Raw genomic sequence first — 18,966 nt, forward strand, 5'->3', positions numbered from 1 at the left:
TGTTTTCAATCATACTATATAAACTTTCCTACCTTCCCAGTAATTCTTGACTCAGGCCTGACATCACCCAAATCTCTTTTAATATTCAAAATTTCCTTTTATGCAGACAGTATATCTTCATTTTCCCTTCCCTAAGGGATATATATGTTATGTGTGTGTACACACACGTGTGCATGCATTCACACGCGCACACACACACACGAAACAGCAGCAGCAGATTCACAGCTGTTCCCATGTGTGGGGCACTATTCTGAGTGCTCTACATTTATTATCTCACTGATTCCTCATAGCAAAGCTTAAAGGTGCAAAAAGGGAGGCACAGAGAGTTTAGGTAACTTGGCCCAGTTCACACTGCTGGGAGGGGAACCAGGACCACACCCGCATCCCTGCTCTTGATCACATTCCTCACCTGGGCTGGAAGGCTTGACACCTGGCTCTACACGGTGATCCTGCCACCTTGGACAAGTCACTTAGCCCCCTGGGCCTCATTTTTCCTTATAAGGAAAACAGACATGTTGGACTACATGATCTCCAACCCTTATGGTTGTATGTTCTGCGGTTCATACATGTTTCTACCTTGGTCTGGGGAGCAGCAGAGCTGTAGACTGCCACTCCTTATTCCCCTGATGCTGCTCTGGCCAGATTCAGAGATCTTTGGTGCGAAATCAAACTACACTTTTAATTCTTAACTTTGCTTAATCTCTGGGGCATAACCCTCCCCTCCTGGGGATCAGGGACACCTCTCTCCCCTGGGCCTCCTCAACACTCTGGCTGTTCCATTCAGGGCCGGGGCTCCTCTCCCTCAGCCGTGCCTGCAAACTCCCTTAGTGATATTGCCCACATCCATTGTTTCAAGTAGTTTCTGATTTGCTACTAATCGACTTATATTTAAGTCCTCGTCTTCACTCCAGACCCATCTATTCAACTACCCTGACACACCTGGACCTGACAATCCAAAGTCCATGATAAAGTCATCATTTTACATACCTGTCCTCTCCTGTCTTACTGTATCACCTGTCTGCATGCCTCTCTCCACCTAAGTTCTCAGGACCCTTCTTCTGCACCCCCTCATATACTGTCTCACCCCCGCTTATTCTTTTTTGTTCCACTCCCCCTTCCATTCCTTCCATTCAGACCTTCATCTATTGCTCATCTGAGTTTCCATAACTACCTTCCCTGCATCGGTCTTGACTGCCTCTGGACAACAGCCCACACGGTGGCCAGATGCTCTTTTATAAAATACAAATTGGATCAAAGCACATTTCCACTTATAACTCTTACATGGCATTCTGCCATTCTGACCCTTGAACAATGCAGGGGTTAGGGGTGCTGACCCCCATGCAGTCTAAAATCTGTGTATAATTTTTGACTCCCCTGAAACTTAACTACTAATAGCCTACTGTTGAGGGTGCTGATAACATAAAGAGTTAACACATATTTTGTATGTTGTATCTATTATATACTACATTTTTACAATGAAGTAAGCTGGAGAAAAAAATGTTAAGAAAATCATAAGGAAAATACATTTCCAATACTGTACTGTATTTATCAAAGAAATGCATGTGAGTGGACTGCACAGTTCAAACCCATGTTTTTCAAAGGTCAACTGTACTTACAAGAACATTCTCAATTTTTCCTCTAGCCCCATCTTCTTCCTCTGTCCATCTCTCTACAACCACCACCTACTCTGAACTACTTGCAATTTCCCAAAAGGTCTGTGCATTTGCCTTCTGGGCTGCTCCTTCTAGGGCAATGGCCTTCTGACAACACTCTACTAGCTGACTCCTACTCTTCATCTCAAAGACACCTCCACCAACCTTTTCTGCCTGGCTGCCCCACTTTCCCACCTCTTTGAAGAGATCACGCTCCCTTCTATATGTTCTCTTGTGAGGACCTCTAAAGTCACGGTGGTCAGAGACTTCCTTTATGCAGGTAAGTTCCTTGGGGCAGGATCACACCTCTGCCCCTGAAGCATTTAGTTCAAGGTCTGGCATGGTGGATACAATGAATGAATGCTGCTGAATGAGTAAATACATAGGACAATTCACAAACACAGACCTGTCTGTGGCCCACAGAAGGACCCAGCTTAAAAAGGAAATCACAGAGAGTAGAAGTATTTCCCCATCAACATGCTTTGCTTTCCCATTTTTAACGTTATTTTTATTTAAATATGAAGTTGCTTCACAACAACTAGAAGTATCAATTCCAAAGCATTTAGTCATCCCCCCATATGACATATTTTAATTAATATCATTATATCCGTATATAGTATTTTGCATATTGCCTAAGAGCAAGGGCTCTGAAACCAAACTAACTGGGCCTGAATTGTGACTCTACCACCAAATAACTATATGATCTTGAGTTAGTTACTTAACCTCCCCGGCTTCAATTTTCCATCTGTAAAATGAAGATAACCAAAACCACTTCCTATCATTTTTGTTAAGACTAGAACTTCAACACGGATCGACACATAGTAAATGCTCAATAAAAGTTAGCTGTTATTTATTTTTATCTCTTCTAGCGGACTGTGAGCCCTTAAAGAGCAAGGACAGCAGAAACATTCATTTTCATGACCCTATCTCCCAGTGCCTTGCACACAATAACACACTTGGCTAATGTTTGCAGATCAGATGAATATAATGAACTGTCTGTAGCAAAACTACATGCATTATTAAGTATGATGTCTAGTATGGACTGCATTGCTCCAACAGTTTGGAGGCCTGTGGAGAACAGAAACTATCCAGAACACTTAGCAGTTTGCCCTGCTCTGGGAGGTCTGGAAGCTCACTTAATCTCCATGGAATACGCAGGGCAGGGCTCACAGTCACCAAGTCAGGGCAGCTGTGTGGTAAAGGGGACCCAGGCAGGACTGAGAGTTGAGCCTGCCAGGGCTCCCTTCCCATTAGCATGGCCCTAGGCAAGAAATTTCTCCTCTGCAGTCTGCTTTCCTCTTTCAATTAAAACAAGGTAGAACTGTGATTTCTAAGGCCCCTCCTAGACACTTTGGGAGTCTTTAAATCAGCAAATAAAAAAAACGGGGCCAAGAAAGATGCTCCTGGAGTAAAAGAACCATATCAAAGTCAACACTGGAAGCCTAAGATCACTGTATTAAAAGTAATCACTGAGTGGGAACTAGCTACTTGAATCGACAAAAAGCAAAGTTCTTCAAAACACGTTCAAAATAAAAAGAGCTGAACTCAAGAAACCAAAAGAATAAAAGCAATGATGGGTACAGGCTACAGTTTCCATATATTTTAATTCTCATCAGCCTGCAAACTCCCTGACGGCAATGACTGTGCCTTGTTGACTGGCAACATCTGGCAAAGCTGGGGGCCCAAAATACATTTCTTCTTGATTCTTTTTCTTAGTCAAGTGGCTAACCTATATTTCCCAGGCTCCCCTGCAGTTAAATGTGGCCATATAACTAGCCCTTGTGTATAGGATGTGAGTAGAAGTGATGGGCCAAGGCATTTCCAGGCCAAGGCATTTAAAAAGTGGACTACTGCGTGAGGAATAATAAACATCTAATGCTTTTGAGCCATTACATTTTTGCAGGCCTATTTGTTACAGCTGCTAACATTAGCTTAATGAATCCAGGTGCCTGGCACATACCAAAGACCTAACTCACATTTATTGAAACAGGATTAAGTAAGACCAGGTTCCTTCTCTCACTGTGCTGACTGGCTAATGATGGAAACAGAGACATGCCAAACATAACCCTGCTTCTGAAGTCTGAAAACAAAATTGGAGGTGTGGTGATTTGTTTGGAGGGGAGGATGGAGAAAGCATCAAAGACTTTTGAGCTGAGCCCTAAAGGTTAAATAGAACCCAAGCAAATCAGATGGGACTGGAGAGTCCAGACCCAGCACAAAGCATAAAGTACAGAAAGCAGAGTGTGCATTTGTTCACATTCAACCTTATCATTAAGTCTCTTTAGCTTGGTCAACACAGTGTGAGCTTATTGTGCACTGACTTTCCTTCCTGGGTCTGGCATCAAACAAACAACCCTTTGTTTTTACAGTACACTCATTAACCCTATTGCTTTTTTTTAATATAAAAAGTTCTTCTACGACGAATGTCCTTAGAAAGTGCAGAAGTAAATGTTTAATGCATCATAACTCTTTTCTAATAAAATTCTTGAAGAACAAACTTGAGACAGATCTATTATAGCCGTCAAGGAGCCATGCTCTTAGGAATCAATGGGTTCAAAGTTTTCACATTATCAATTAAGCATGTAAGAGTCACTGGCATACAAAATGGAACATTAAGCCTCTAAATTTACATTAACATTTCCTCTTTAGGAGGAACACCAAACAGATGGTTCAAAGTTCTGTCAGAAGATTCTCTACATCCTTTGCTCGTAGTTAAGTGCCCCCAAACCTAAGATAGTTAACAAACCACTTCCTCCAAAAGTCTGTGAGTCCCTTCATCTGCAAGCACAGTACCCATGGGACCAGGACGCAGGAGAAAGAGCACAAAGGGTGGAAAGTATTACCATGGCTTGGGTGGTAAGAGGAAAGATGTGGGTGTCTGAAGGCTACCCTGAAGTGGGGAAGACACATAGTCTCCAGTGGTCTTCCAAATACCAATTTATTCTGGTTTTGATGCCCCCAGAAACTTTTTTAAATATAAGGGTAAAACACCACCACTGGGCAGACAAAATTGCATTTCAGTACTTTTGCACTTCTTAGACTTCAGAGAAGAAGTCTGGCTGCCTCACTCTTACCAAACACCAATTTAATATTCTGATTCTGAAGCAAAATTCTTCTGCCCCCACACCAAGGTATCATCCCCCAGCTCTTTAGTACCTATCCCCAAAAGAGAGGAGGTTAAAACAAGGCAGAGGAGGGCTACCTTGCTAGTAAAGCAACTCTTAAGACTGCTGGAATCATTTCCCCTTAAATCGAAGAAATACTGCAGCTGCCAGTCAACACTACTGGTCCAGGAACACAGCAAAATGACAGCACCTGCCACCCCGCAGCATCTGGGGTCTTTTATTTTTTGGTAAATGTGGCAGAAAAGACTCTCAGAGAGAAAATCAACTGCTTTATCTGAGAGAAAGGGAAGCCCCAGTGAAGAGAAATAAGAATCATCGTGCCCATCCTTGGGTACTTTGTGTGTCTCCTCTCTGTGCACTGAAAGGGCTCTTTGTGTCACACACACACACACACACACACACACACACACACACACACACCCAGCAAGTCTGTGTGATTTATTAAGAGGAGGAGGGGCAAGAAGGGTGATTTTATTATCCCTCTTCTCACTGAGTCCCAGCAAATCTCCGCCTGGGCCCAACCTCGCTGGCCTCTTTCTGGCCCAGTCCCCTCTGCCTGTGGCCACAGAGATAAGAGAGGGGAGGCGACCAAACAAACAAAAAAAACCCAGTCATCGATCTGGGGAAGTAGAGAGGAAATCCAGCGAGCAGGGAAGGGAGGAGAAAGGAGCTTGAGGGAGCAGAAGGGGTGGGGAGGCAGAGGAAGAAGAGCGAAGGCTCCAACACGGGGGACAGGGGAAGGTTGGGTGGGTGGTGGCACAGGAAGAGTGAAGGGGAGGATGGGGGAAGTGCTAGGGAGGTGCCAGAAATAGGCAGGAGGATGCGCTGAGGAAAGCGACGACCGCAGAAGGAGGCCGAGAGGTGGAGGAGTAGGGCAGGGGTGGGGTAGGGTGGGATGGGATGGGATGGGATGGGGAGGGAAGCAGCACGGGGCATCAATTATTAAGTGATTACATCATCCCTGACATTAAAACAACACACAGAGACCGAGTCCCCGTGGGGGGCCCCCGAAAGGAGGGCGAGGGTGGAGTCTGGGCCAGCCTCGCCCCCCCAGCCAATTCCTATTCTCACCCCGCGCCCGCTCGCAGGCGAGGAAATGGGCCCCCAACCCTGCGCCACCTCAGGGCCGCACCCCGCAGAGGTGTCCTCCGGCGCGGCCGCGGGAAGACTCCCAGCGGAGCCAACTCTCCGGCAGCCCCGCGGGGCGCCCCGGAGGCGGCGGCGGCCGGGAGACTGCAGCGCCGGGCCCCGCGGCGGGGGCGGCGCAGCGCGGGGGCGCCGGTGGCCGGCGTCTCCGCAGCATCCCCACGACCCTCCTGCGGCGCATCCTCGGCCGCTTACCTGCGCGGCGCTCAGGCTCCGGAGCCCATTCACATGGTCTTCTCCCCGCCCTCCTCCGGCGCGGCCGAGGCGGCTCCGGTGGCTCCTCGCCGGGCTCGGGAGCCGGTGGGCCTCCGGAGAGCGCCGAGGGGGCGGCGCCGGGTGTCCCCGGCCCGGCGGCCGGATCCTTCCCTGGCGTGGACGGCGACCGCCGGGCGGTGCGGCGCGGGCGGCGGCTTTGTGTGCGCCGGGAGAGCTCTCGGTGCGCTGGCTGAAGCGTCGCGCGCCCGGACGGGAGAGAGCGCGCGGCTCGGATGGCACTCGGCCTCTGCTTTCGCGGCCGACCGGCGGGCGGGTCTCGTTGGCCTTTGGTCACGACGACCCCTCCTCCTCTCCCGCGACAGCCCCCTCCCCGCCGGCTCCGCTCCTGACAGATGGCGCAACTGCAACAACGCGCCGCAGCCGCCGCGGCTGCTCGCAGCTACTCACGCTGATGCTCCGGCCCCTCCAGCCCCAGCCCCAAGCGAGGACGGGGCGGGACGCACGCTGAGAGTGGCAGGCCCCGCTGGCCTATCAACGCATCCGTCGGGAGCTGCGGGCGGCGCCCATTGGTGTCTGAGGCGGGGGCGGGGCTGAAAGGGGGTGGGGCCACCGAGTGGGTTGAGCGTTACTGTGGCAGCAGGCATCCTGGCGTGCGTGCAGTGTGGGTTGTGAGAGGGGATGCGAGATTGGAGGAGTTGTGTGTGTGCTTTTAAGGATTGTGTGGACTTGCGAGGTAGTGGGCTTGGGCGGGGGAAGAAGGGGAGAGTGTGAGCTGCAGTTTCGGCTTTGCGGAAGGTTGCAGCTGCCACTGCAGAAAGGCATCTGCCATTCCCCCAAAACCATGGGAACCTGCCCGGAGAAAGGGCTATCTTGCCGTTCTGGTGTCTTTTCATTTGAAGGTGGGAGGATAAATTGGCCAACGAAAACGTTTTCGCTGATCAAACCGAAGAGTGCGGAGCAAGGTAGAATTCCATCACCAAAACTTGGAAAAACCAGGAGAACCCTGGAAACTCACAATTAATATTAATATTAATAAAGAGAAAGAGGAAGGGGGAGAAGGAGGAAATTAAGATTAATCTATTAGTATCCTATTTTCGTGGACACACATATTTATTTTCAAGCAGAAGTCTGGAGGAAGTATTCCTGAAGTAGAGGGAGGGGTGGAGAGGGCAGGTGGCCATTTAGGAATCTGAAATCACAGAGTAGAGATTTGTTTGTATAGATTTTCCCCAAATCATGTTTAATTGTAGCTATTGGTTGTCTTTGGTTTCTCGTGACATTAGCCTTCTCATGTTTTTTTTTCCTTCATCGAATCTGAGCTTTTGCTCAGATTTTCCTTGATGAAATAATAGCCGGTTTCGTATACAGTTGGGAGTGCATCAGTCTTTATTTCCTATCCAGCTTTTCTATGGCAGGATGTAACTTCATAAAAAGAAACACTTTGGCTTCCTGATTTTCTTTATAGTTAATTCCTGTTTACTGAAAATTCTCCTTTAAGGCATGCTCAGATTCATTCCGCTTAGTGATTTTGGCAAGAACCTTACCCTCCCCCCTCAGCAAATCTAATGTTCTGAGAAATAGAAGTGAATTAGCTTCTATGCTCAAAATCTATATTACCTTTCCTGCCCACTAGTTTTTTTAAACTGTTGTTTAAAAATATGAGTTGCTTTTGCTGACTTCTTTTTATACACAGTACTTTGAAAAAAGTTGCCCGGGTGCGTGGCTGGCTCAGTCAGAAGAGCTCATGACTCTTGATTGGCGGTCCTGAGTTCGAGCCCAACATTGGGTGTAGAGATTACTAAAAAAAAAAAAATAAAAATTGTTTTAAAAATTGCCAACATTTATTAAAGGATCCCCATTTTATGGATGAGGAAACTGAGGACAAGAGAACTTAGTAACTAAATTCAAGGTGATAGCATAGGGTAGTTACTGTGGGGTGTTGTTTCCTCCTTAAACAAAGTGATAAATGAAACCATGTTTAAATTATGTGTCTGGTAATTCATTCCACAGTCCCAAGAAATGGAACCACAACAAGCACTAGAGGATTTCCGTACAAGAGAATACCAACTTCATCTAGCCAAGAATTGTTGATCTCAAGAGAAGGGGCTCCTCTTCCTTAGTACTAGCCTGACATGGCTGTCCTGGATTTGAATTGGGATGGAGAGGCAACTCTCTAGAGTAATGGTTCTCAAACCTTAGCATCTTTCAGAATTACCAGAAGGGACTTGTTAAAATACAGATTGGTGTTCCCCAATCCCACAGGGTCTGATTCAGTAGGTTTGGAATGGGGCCCAAGAATCTGTTCTTCTAAGAGTTCCCTGGTGATTCTGCGGCTGCTGGTCTGGGTACCACTTCTTGAGAACCACTGTTCTAGAACCAGGCTAATGTGGCAACGACTCGCCACAGGTGGCTGTTAAGTACTTGAAATGTACTTGTGTATTTGAAATGTGGCTGGTGCAAATTAAGGTATGCTGTAAATGTTAAAGACACATTGGATTTCAAATATTTAGCATAAAAAAATGTAAAGCATGTAATTAATTTTTATGTTGATTACATGTTAAGATGATAATAGTCTGAATGTATTGTGCTCCATAAAATATATTATTAAATTTTACTTCATGTATTTATTTTTATTTTTAAATGAGCTATTAGAGAATTTTCTTAAAGATTTATGTATTTATTTGAGAGAGAGTACATGCAGAGGGAAGGGCAGAGGGAGGAGAGAAAGTCACAAGCAGATTCCCTGCAGAGTGCAGGGTATGGGGCTGGGCAGAGGCCTGAGGCCAGAGGCCCAAGGCGTGGGGGCCCAAGGTGGGGTTGGATCCCAGGACCCTGAGCTCATGACCTGAGCCAAAACCAAGAGTCAGACACTTAGCTGACTGAGCCACCCAGGAACCCCACTACTAGAGAATCTTAAATAGCATATGTGGCTCACATTACATTTCTACTGGATAGCAGTATTTCTTTTTTTTTTTAAGTATTTTTTTTTAAGATTTTTATTTTATTCATTTGCGGGAGAGACAGAGAGAGAACAAGCAGGGGGAGAGGCAGAGGGAGAGGGAGAAGCAGACTCCCTGCTGAGCAAGGACCCCCCCCCCCATGCGGGACTCGATCCCAGGATCCCGGGATCATGACCTGAGCCGAAGGCAGACGCTTAACCATCTGAGCCACCCAAGTGCCCGGATAGCAGTATTTCTGAGTCCAGCTCCTTAGCACACACTGTGAGCACCTTGATGACTCAAATCACTTAGTCTTTGTGGACCTTTGTGTTCTCATACGTAAAATAGGGAAATTGTAAAACTGATCTCATACTACTTTGTGAAGACTAAATGGGCATGGAAGCTTGCATACTTTCTTCCTTTTTAAAGATAAACTGTCATGTAATCTCAGAAAAACCACTCTTAAGATATGGACCTCCTTGGTATCCCATATTAGATTCAATTTATCTTTTTTTTATGTTAATTACCATACATCACATCATTAGTTTTTGATGTAGTGTTCCATGATTCATTGTTTGCGTATAACACCCAGTGCTCCATGCAGACCGTGCCCTCTTTAATACCCATCACCAGGCTAACACGTCCCCGCACCCCCTCCCCTCTAGAACCCTCAGTTTGTTTCTCAGAGTCCATCGTCTCTCATGGTTCGTCTCCCCCTCCGATTATGTGAAACCTGGAGTAGGTGGGGTAGGACGTCCCTTTGTTAAAGTTTCTTCCAGAAGAGTCACTTTTTATCATCTCTAACTCTAATAGCTTCTTGATCTAATTAGTGAACAAAAAGAAGAGACAATGCAATTAAAATGACAGATTAACCTGCTTTCATCACGGCTTCATCCTGTTTTTGTAATTCTTTCCTTGCCTACCTTTTTATCTGTTGCCCTTCTTAAAAGTCACTTTAAATGGATTTGGTCTCCTCAGGAGGATTTGCTAATGGCCTGAACAAGCATATAGAGTACTGTGAAGGATTTAGATACTATTCCCCATTTTGATCTACTGTGTAGGTCTCTGCAGACACCACGATTAAAGGTCCCCGGCACTGTTCCTGGCTTACCTGTGATAAGTCGTATTGTCCTCTGCACCCCCGAATTTTTAAAAAAATTTTTATGGGCAGTTTATATTATACAAATTAGAATGTAGGCATTGTTCTAGAATTTTGCTTTGATTTGACTGGTACTAGTTATTTTTATTTTTCTATTTCTTTACCTTAAAGTTTCCTATTTCTATCTGGGCTTTATTTTGTCTCACCTGAATTTCTTAACCTCTCGCTTTTAAAAGTAACATTTTCCTTATTCTTTTATTTTATTAGTTAAAATATTTTCTTGCCTTATTAGTACATTTAGTTTTAATCTTCTCTTAAATGTTACTTCAATAGCAACACATATGGCAAGGGTAAGAATCCAGAATATAGAGTTCTTACAAATTAACAAGAAAATAAAGATGAACACTGAATGAAAAACACGGGCAAAGGAAATACATCTCAAAATGGCTGGTAAACATGAAAAGATATTCAACTTCACTGTAACCAAAGCAATGCAAAGATAGTTTTTTCTACTGCACAGTTGGCCAAAGACATAAAAGGATATAGGGAAATGGATGTGCACACCCTAATGTTAATTGGCACGGCACTTCTAGAAGACAGTTTACTAACATTTCTGTAAAGTATTTTGAAAAGTATATGCCTTTGACCCAGCAAGTCTGCTACTGGGAAATAATGCAACAAGTTTGCAAAAATATACCTATGATGTAAGTAGTTGGAACATTGTTTATAATAGTGAACAACTGAGAAAAGTCCATTGGTAAGAGATTGGGTATGTAAACTATGCTATAATAGAACACTGCATAATCATGAAAATGAGGACGATGCCATTTATTTTTTTATGTGGAAGGATTTTCAGAATAAATTAATATGTGTGTATATGTGTCTCTATATATGTATTTTATGCATACATATTCCATTGTTCTAAAATTTATCTATATATGTAAATTTTCATAGAAAATCATGCAAGTACATACACGGAAATTTTAACAGTGATTTTCTCCAAGTTATCAAATTATAGGCCATCATTATTTTTTATCTTTTTCGTAATTTTCTGAACTTTTTGTATTGGACACCTATTATTTCCTGTCTTTGCTACTTTAATTTTCCCTGCTGATTTTCTTCCCTTTTGAGGGAGCATTGCCACAAGAGTGGTATCGAGGAGAGGCTCCCTGCCAGGGCTGAGAAGGTTGGGGGCCTACCACGTCCCCCTGCCCACACCCACCCTTCTAGCTTCTGGTGGACCTCCTTGGCACCTGTAAGAATGATTCTCAAAAAACTTTACTTACTCTGAGAGCAGGAGGATGCCGGGAAACTAGTTCCAGGGCTAACCTCTCTGTACCTGGTACACCTGGTTTACCGTGAAATTCTTGCTTCTGACATCTCGTATCATCAAGTTCTTATAGAAAGAGCTACATATTTTAAAATCCATGATGTTCAGAATATAGCCAATAGTAGGAGATAGTCCTGGGAAAATCTCATGTGGAAGGGGAAGGACCGTCCCATACTCCGTCCTTCCTGAGCTCAGGACAGGGTAGGAGTAGGTGGTGTCTGACAGGTCTTTGGAAGAGGCCCAGCCAAGCTGCTGATGCTGGGATTCTGGTGGTACTTTATTCCAGCTTTTTCATGTTCAATTTTATCCAAACTAGATAGTGGCTCTGCTTGGCAGGTCACAGCAGAACCTTCTTGGTGTGTGGCTCCTTAGCTCCCTTCCCTTTTAAAAAGGTGGAAACTGGGCTAAATAAACAGGCATTATTATGAATGAGGTTCTAGTGCCCAAGTCCACTGAGCTCTGCTACATGCTATTAAGGTGTCAGGGTTAGTACCAGGCAAGCTGGGCCTATTAGGAAGAAAGGATTTGGCTTAGATTATTGTCTGGGTTTAGGACTAAGTCAACCTTGAAAGTCCCAATGGGAACACTTTTTAATTTCACATATCTGTTTTCCAACAGACCTCCTACAGGAGCCCATGTAAGAGTTTGACAAGAGAGACTCTCTTGTCATAAGATGGCCTGTCCCTTTCTTTTACATCCTAACTAGCTGTCCCTCCCACTCTGACCAGGCTTGATTACTCACTTTTATCTATTTCCTGGCGGCACCCTATGCAGCGACGGTGCTTGAAGCTCCTCCTGTGTGGCTGAGCCACTGGTGCAGATAACTGCATCCGAAGCCTTCAGACTTCCCTGTTTGCAGGCATAGGTTGGTTAGGCCTGATTGCTGGATGAGCTGAACTTGATTTACCATCGCTGGGGAGACATTCAAGACCTCACAGTGAGGCCCCACAGGAGCTGTGTGTGTGTGTGTGTGTGTGTGTGTGTGTGTGTGTGTGTGTGTTTGATTGGGTAGAGCTCCTAGAGTGTGCCCTTGATGATTCAGATATTTTTCTGGTCATAGCCTGATGTAGTCCTAAAGAAAAGATTATGTCTCAGCTTTCTAATTACTTTAGGGATCTACATCTGTATGAAATGTGGATTTTATAACATTTATCTTGCCACTTTCAAGAGTTCAAATATTCTATGTGTCAGGTTGTCAAAGGGAAAAGATGAGCAGAAAGAAGTAAATTATTTTATCAGTCAAGGTTCTTGGTTGCAAGCATTAGAAACTATGTCTAGTTTAAGCCGAAAAGGAGTTTATTAGAAGGATATTGCGTATCTCCTAGAATCAGTGAGAGGACTTGAAAAGTAAGCTCAGCAAATAAGCAAGAATCAGGAATCACCACCCAGGGGCACATCTGAGGGCTGGTTAGGATGCTCTGTTGTGGCCCTCCCACTGCCAAGGACTTCTGCCACTCCTGGAGGTGATTCTACACGGTCTCTTCATTCTCGTCCAACTTGTCAAAGACTCACATTCTTGGGTGATAGCATCCTGCAAGCTGGTCATACTGTAGGTGTCAGGGGGTTGTAGAGCAGGATGCAGAGGAGGGGAATGGGTATCTGGCTTTATTCAGCTTTCTGTGGAAAATGGTGAGAACTTGCCCCCAGCCAACTCAGATGATAGGACTCTTCCCAAAATAGGAGGGGAAGTGGGATATTGGACCAGAATTTTAAAAATGACAATGCCCCCCGCCCCCTGTAATTTTCACCCATATCTCTTTTTTTTTTTTTTAGATTTTATTTATTTATTTGACAGAGAGGGGATAGAGCCAGAGAGCACAAGCAGAGGAAATGGCAGAGGGAGAGGGAGAAGCAGGCTCTGCACTGAGCAGGGAGCCCGATGCGGGACTCGATCCCAGGACCCTGGGATCACGACCCGAGCTGAAGGCAGACGCTCAACCATCTGAGCCACCCAGGCGCCCAATTTTCACCCATACCTCTATGAATCTCAAATTTGCATGATTGAGTGCCACTGCTCATTTAACAAAAATTTCTTCCTTTTCAGTTATGATTCTGTTTTCTGGCAAGAGGGTGACAGGCTGGGTCCCACACTTACATTTCTCCAGCAAGGTACACAGTATCTCCTCGAACATAATGTCTCACATGATTGATCTAAAGATCATTTCATATATTCTACATTCACGTGGGAGAGTTAACTGTCTCTGAGAGTGAAGGATTTATGACAGGTCTTATAGGGATGTGAAGCTTCTGAGGAATGGGAGTATGGGTAGAATTTTTACCCTGGCTCCTACCCTGAGATGCAGCATGAGAGGCTCAGAAGAGGTTCTGTCAGTTCTAGCCACTTCCTGTTTATTATCATCCTTCATCTAGGAGACATTCTTGTAGTGGCTTCCCAGGGCACAATGATTCCCACTTTTGGGGAATAGTTCACAATACCCAGAGGTGAGCTTCAAGAGACCATGTCTTTGTGAAGTGACCGTACAACACCTCAGCCTAGTCATTGCCATCAGGGGTAGGCATTCATCCCATAGAGAGCCAAGTATTATTTACCAAGAATTTGAAAATTGGGTCAGAGATATACAGACTTAAGTGTATTAGCAGGAAAAGCCAACTGCCATAACAAACCATCCCCAAATCTCTGTGGCTTTACATGGCAAAGATTTGCTTGGGCTTTTGTTGAACAACTTTTCACAAAGTGATTCAGGGATCCAGGCACCCTTCAACCAGGATTTCACTGGATTCTTTTCCTACCACTGGGAAACAAGGGAAAAGAGAGAATGGCGTGGCAGGTTTTAGGAGTCAACATAAAAGTGACATATAGCGTTTCTGCTCACATTCGATTGGCTAGAAATAGTCACAAGGCTACCCCCACAGGCAAAGGAGCAGGGAGGTGTAGTCTAGCTGGTATTAGCAGAAAAAAGAGGAAATGGCTTTGGTGAGTATCTAGCCAGTGTGCCACATTGGTAGATGGTAAAACTGAGCCATGCTCTGGGGAGCTGATCTACCAAGTCCTGCTGCTGAGGTTTCTTCAGCAGTTTGGCTTCTCTTCCTCTAACATGATTAGTCAACTCCTTCTTAGGTCCCCTAAAATATCTCAGTTATCTGCCCGATACATATCTTCCTATGTTCAAAGTAGCCAGATATGTTTATGTGTGTACAAGATGGTGTGTGCATAAGGACAATAGGTTCAGCATTTTTGAATCACAAAAGATTGGACGCCTTAAATGTCAATAGGTGACTACTCGAATAAATTAAGGTACTTGCAATTCTTTGTGCCTTAAAACAGACTAAATTATTTTTTTTTAGATATGGTCGAAAGTGTTTATTTCCCCCTCGCCTTCCACTTTAGCATGGCTGACCCAGAACCTGCCTTCACTAATCTGGGGGCAAACAGAGGAAAAGAAAAAGGTAAGCTGTGGAATTTTAAAAATATATCCATGAGAAATAAAACTTGAAAAGTTTTGAGGAATACAAAATCACATCTAGGATTCCTCAAGGAAGAACTTTTGCCCCGCCCACACTAAGAACAGTTATGGATGTTAACTGAGAATTGGTGCCATCTCACATATGCCCGGCAAAACCATGTCTTGCCCTCCTGCTGTTCAGCTTGATGAAGAGTGCTAAGTTTAAAACAAACAAAGCAAAATGCGGACCAAGTTCGTAATGCAACCCCCAAGATGAAATTTAGAGGGTGATAGCTGATATTACTTCCAAATTTTAAAATCATCTTACATGTTTGTAATTTGTGTTTATGTGAAAACTCTTGGGTCTATCGGAACCAATAATAAGAGCAGAAACAGTTACGTGGGGTGTGTATTTGGCAAATGTGTGTATGAAATCCCAGATCCCTGTTACATTTTAGAGGCTTTATTTTTCTAGCTTATAAATCAACGTCAACTGTCCTGAACTTTGGAAGTCCCAGACCAATCTGAAGAAGCAACTTCTTCATATGATCCATGGAATCAAAAGTCCAATGAAGATAGAGCCACTAGAAAAGATCTCAAATAGACTTAAATTACAGATGAGCTTATAAAAATTAGACTCATTTTAAATTAAGAGAATCAAGTTTATTAGAAATGATCTATTGAAAAATCAGAAAATATCTCATGCCAGTGTAAAACCGGAAGTCCATCCTGCATTCAATGTATCATTTATTTTAACTCAGTTTAATTTGTCGTTTATTTTATTTAATTGCCTTTGGATAAACTGTACACATTCCCCAAACACATTATCTCAATAGGAAGAGAAACATTCTATTTCTATTCAAATCTGAAATTAGACAAGGATATTCCTTTCACCACTAATACTTAACATTGTTCTGAAAATTCTAGCAAATGCAATAAAACAAGATGAAGAAACCACATGTATAAATAATGAAAAAGAGACAAAATTCTTATTATTTCCTGTTGATGTGATTGTCTACCTGGAAAGACTAAGAGAATCAATTGAAATGCTATTAAAACTAATAAATGAATTCAGTAAGGAAGCCAGTTGCCAAAGATCATGAGGTTCTAAAAATAGTGAGCAGGTAAAAGTTGTGCGTAGGCAAAATCACAAAATTCTCCAAATTTCCCCAGAGATACTGTATACAAGGAGGTCGTATATGCAACTCTATGCACTACATCTGTGTAAATGTACAATACATACAGTATTTGCAGAGTACATATGTAAAGCAATTTAACAGTACTCATTTTTTCATGACAAAATTAATGTTTGAGTATATTATTATATGCACATATGATATATTTCTACCATAGACAAAAAAATCAATAACTTTCTTGCTAGTTAGGAATTATCACTTTTAGAAGTTCCATTTACCATAGCAACTAAAAATAATTAGGGGTTATGCCTTGGTTGGGGTTTCCCTAAAAGCTGACCCTGAGACAAAGATGAGTGTTAGAATTGTTTACTGAAGAGTGATCCCAGGAACGCAGTTTGGGAATGAAGAAGAGAGAGGGAGAGGGGAAGAAAGCAGAGGCGCATCATCCAGTTAGTGTTTTCTGGGGGAGGATAGAGCCTCACCCCGCTGGGTCCGTCTGGGGGACGGCATGAGCATATGTCTAGGGACTTGAAATCCAGATTTCCAGCTGGCCCTGCCAGCAGGCCTCGTGTGCTCTTATGGGCAGAAAAGACCCACTTGTATGGGGAGGCCCAGTAGGCAGCCCTTGCTTGGCACATAGACAGGAATGCTGAAGTCATTTGGTAGGCAGGGCACTGGCAGTGCTTACCATATGTTAACCGAAAAAGGAGGGGGACCTATATATAAAACCACACATTTTTACGGAGACTCGCAAATTTACAAGCTTAAATGGAGAGATGGACCATGTTCCTGGGAGGAAAGACTTAATAATGTTAAGATTTTAGTTTTCTCCGAATTAAACTATAAATCAAATACAATTCCAACTAAAATTCTACTGGGTCTTTCTTTTTAAGTTTATCTGGTAGGAAAAAAATGAGTAAGAATAGTTTAAAATGTTTGAAAACTTTCATGGAGTCAATACTACCCTTGAAAATCCTTTAAATAATGAGAGCATATTGGCCTTACCAGATAATAAATGAATGGTCCTGGTGTAGGGATAGACAGACAAACAAAAGGAATATTCTGAAGAATGCAGGAACACACTCAAATATTTATTAGCATGTAATATATATTCCATGTGGCACTTCAAATCATCCAAAAATAAAAGAAGTACCGAATAAACATTATTGGTATAAGTTAAATCTTACATCATATCATACAGCAAAACAAATTCCACATGGATATAAAATTAAAATGTGAATAAATCAAAACAGTAAACTACCAGATAAAACAAATGAGAATGAATAGAATGGACAAGTCCAGCCTGAGCTTGATACCTGAGATAGAATCTTAGAGGACAGAAATGATAGAATTGAGTACATAAAAGTGAAAAACATCTGTTGACATAAAATACCACAAATAAGAAAGAGCAAAAGATAAAAGAGAAAGCATTACTATACTTCATATATAAAAAGTGCTTGAAGTTCTTGAAAATCAATAAGAAAATATTAAAACACTAATAAAAATTAAACTGGGCAAAGTACCCATCCATTGTTCAAGAAGTATTTCTTGAGAGCCTGTTCTGTGCTATGAAGAGAACAGGGAATATGGAGTAGAAGTACTGTGATATTGGCCCAGGAGAGGCCTCTCTGAGGAGCTGCATACAAACCAAGAGCTTTAGGATGAGAAGGAGACTTCTAAGTGAAGAGGAGAGGAAGTGGAAAGAGCATTCCAGTAGGCTGGGACAGCACGTGCAAAGGCCCTGCGGGAACAGAAAGGAGGCCAATGTGGTGAGGGAGAGGGCAGGGAGAGTGGTAAGGAATGAAATGGAAGAAGGAGACAAGCATCAAGCCATGCAGAGCCTTCTCAATTGTGGTAACTAGTTTGGAATTTATTTGAAAATTTATGGGAATCCAATGAGGGGCTTTAAGCGGGAATAACATGATCAAAATTTCCACTTAAAAACCATGTGTGCTTTATGGACAACAGGTTGGAGGGATGCAAGAGAAGAAACAAGGTGACAAGATAAGAAGTTATGGTAGTGGTAGAGGTGAAGCTAGGTGACTTTGACTGGGACTGAGGTTTAAGGAGGAGGGAGAGGAGGAGAAGGGTTAAGATCTATTTTGGAAAGAGAAACAATAGAACTTGCTTACAAATGGGAAGGGAAGGCCCAGTGGGGAAGGGGAAAGCAACCAGGAATGACCCTGGTTTCTAACCCGACCAGCTCTGAATATGATGGGGACATTTTTAAGTAAGGGAAGACTGAGTGAAGAGAAAGGGGAATCCCTGTTTCTTTTAGAACCTGTTGAATTTGAGATTCCGGTGATACATGCCGGTAGAGATGTTACTCTCAGTTGAATGTCTGAGTCTGGAGCTCAGGAGGGAAGTTTTGGTTGGAGATATAATTAGTATATGTGGTAATTAAATGGAAAGTGAGTGAGATCACATAGGCAGGGCCCAGGATTAGGCCGTGAGGGGTCAGACAGAGGAGAGTGAGGAGGAATGCCTAGAGAAACAGAAAGATGCGGTATCTCAGAGGGCAAGAGAGGAGAGTCTTTTAAGGAGAAAATGGTTAATTGTGTCAAAGACTACCAAAAGGTCTAGAGAAAGGAGATCAGAAAAAACCATCCCAGAATTAGGTGAAGTGGAAGTAACTGGTGATGGGTGGGGAGTGGGCGGGCAGGTCCGTGAAAAGCCATGCTGGAACAGGCAAGTCTCAAGGACAAAACAAAGGTGTCCACGAACAATGAAAAAGCATTTCACATCAGTAGGAACCCATGAAAAACTAAAACAGAAAAAGCAAATCACTTGTAAATGATCAAATTGGCAAAATACTGAATATTTTCTAAGGGGCCGGGTGGCATACACTACTGAAGGAATTGTAAATTCATGTAACAAATCTGGCAACTTAGCTGTGTATTCACCATTTTGACTCAGCAA

General features: G+C 43.5%; 1 protein-coding gene across 6 annotated transcripts in view; it reads right to left on the minus strand.

Moving 5' to 3' along the window:
- FYN (FYN proto-oncogene, Src family tyrosine kinase) overlaps positions 1-6,256 on the minus strand; it is a 210,016-nt gene extending 203,760 nt beyond the window's left edge. For 5 of the 6 annotated variants that reach the window (XM_025864330.2, XM_025864364.2, XM_025864346.2 and 2 more), the window contains exon 1: positions 6,119-6,256. The gene's annotated coding sequence lies outside the window, so the exon portion shown is untranslated. The remainder of the gene's footprint in view (positions 1-6,118) is intronic. The other variant, XM_025864322.2, reaches the window with a different exon arrangement.
- Between the last annotated feature and the right edge of the window lie 12,710 nt (positions 6,257-18,966).

The sequence above is a fragment of the Callorhinus ursinus genome, unplaced genomic scaffold, assembly GCF_003265705.2.
Source record: "Callorhinus ursinus isolate GAN/ISIS: 27379988/994484 unplaced genomic scaffold, GSC_fseal_2.0 scaffold6, whole genome shotgun sequence".
NCBI classification, from domain to species: Eukaryota; Metazoa; Chordata; class Mammalia; order Carnivora; family Otariidae; genus Callorhinus; species Callorhinus ursinus.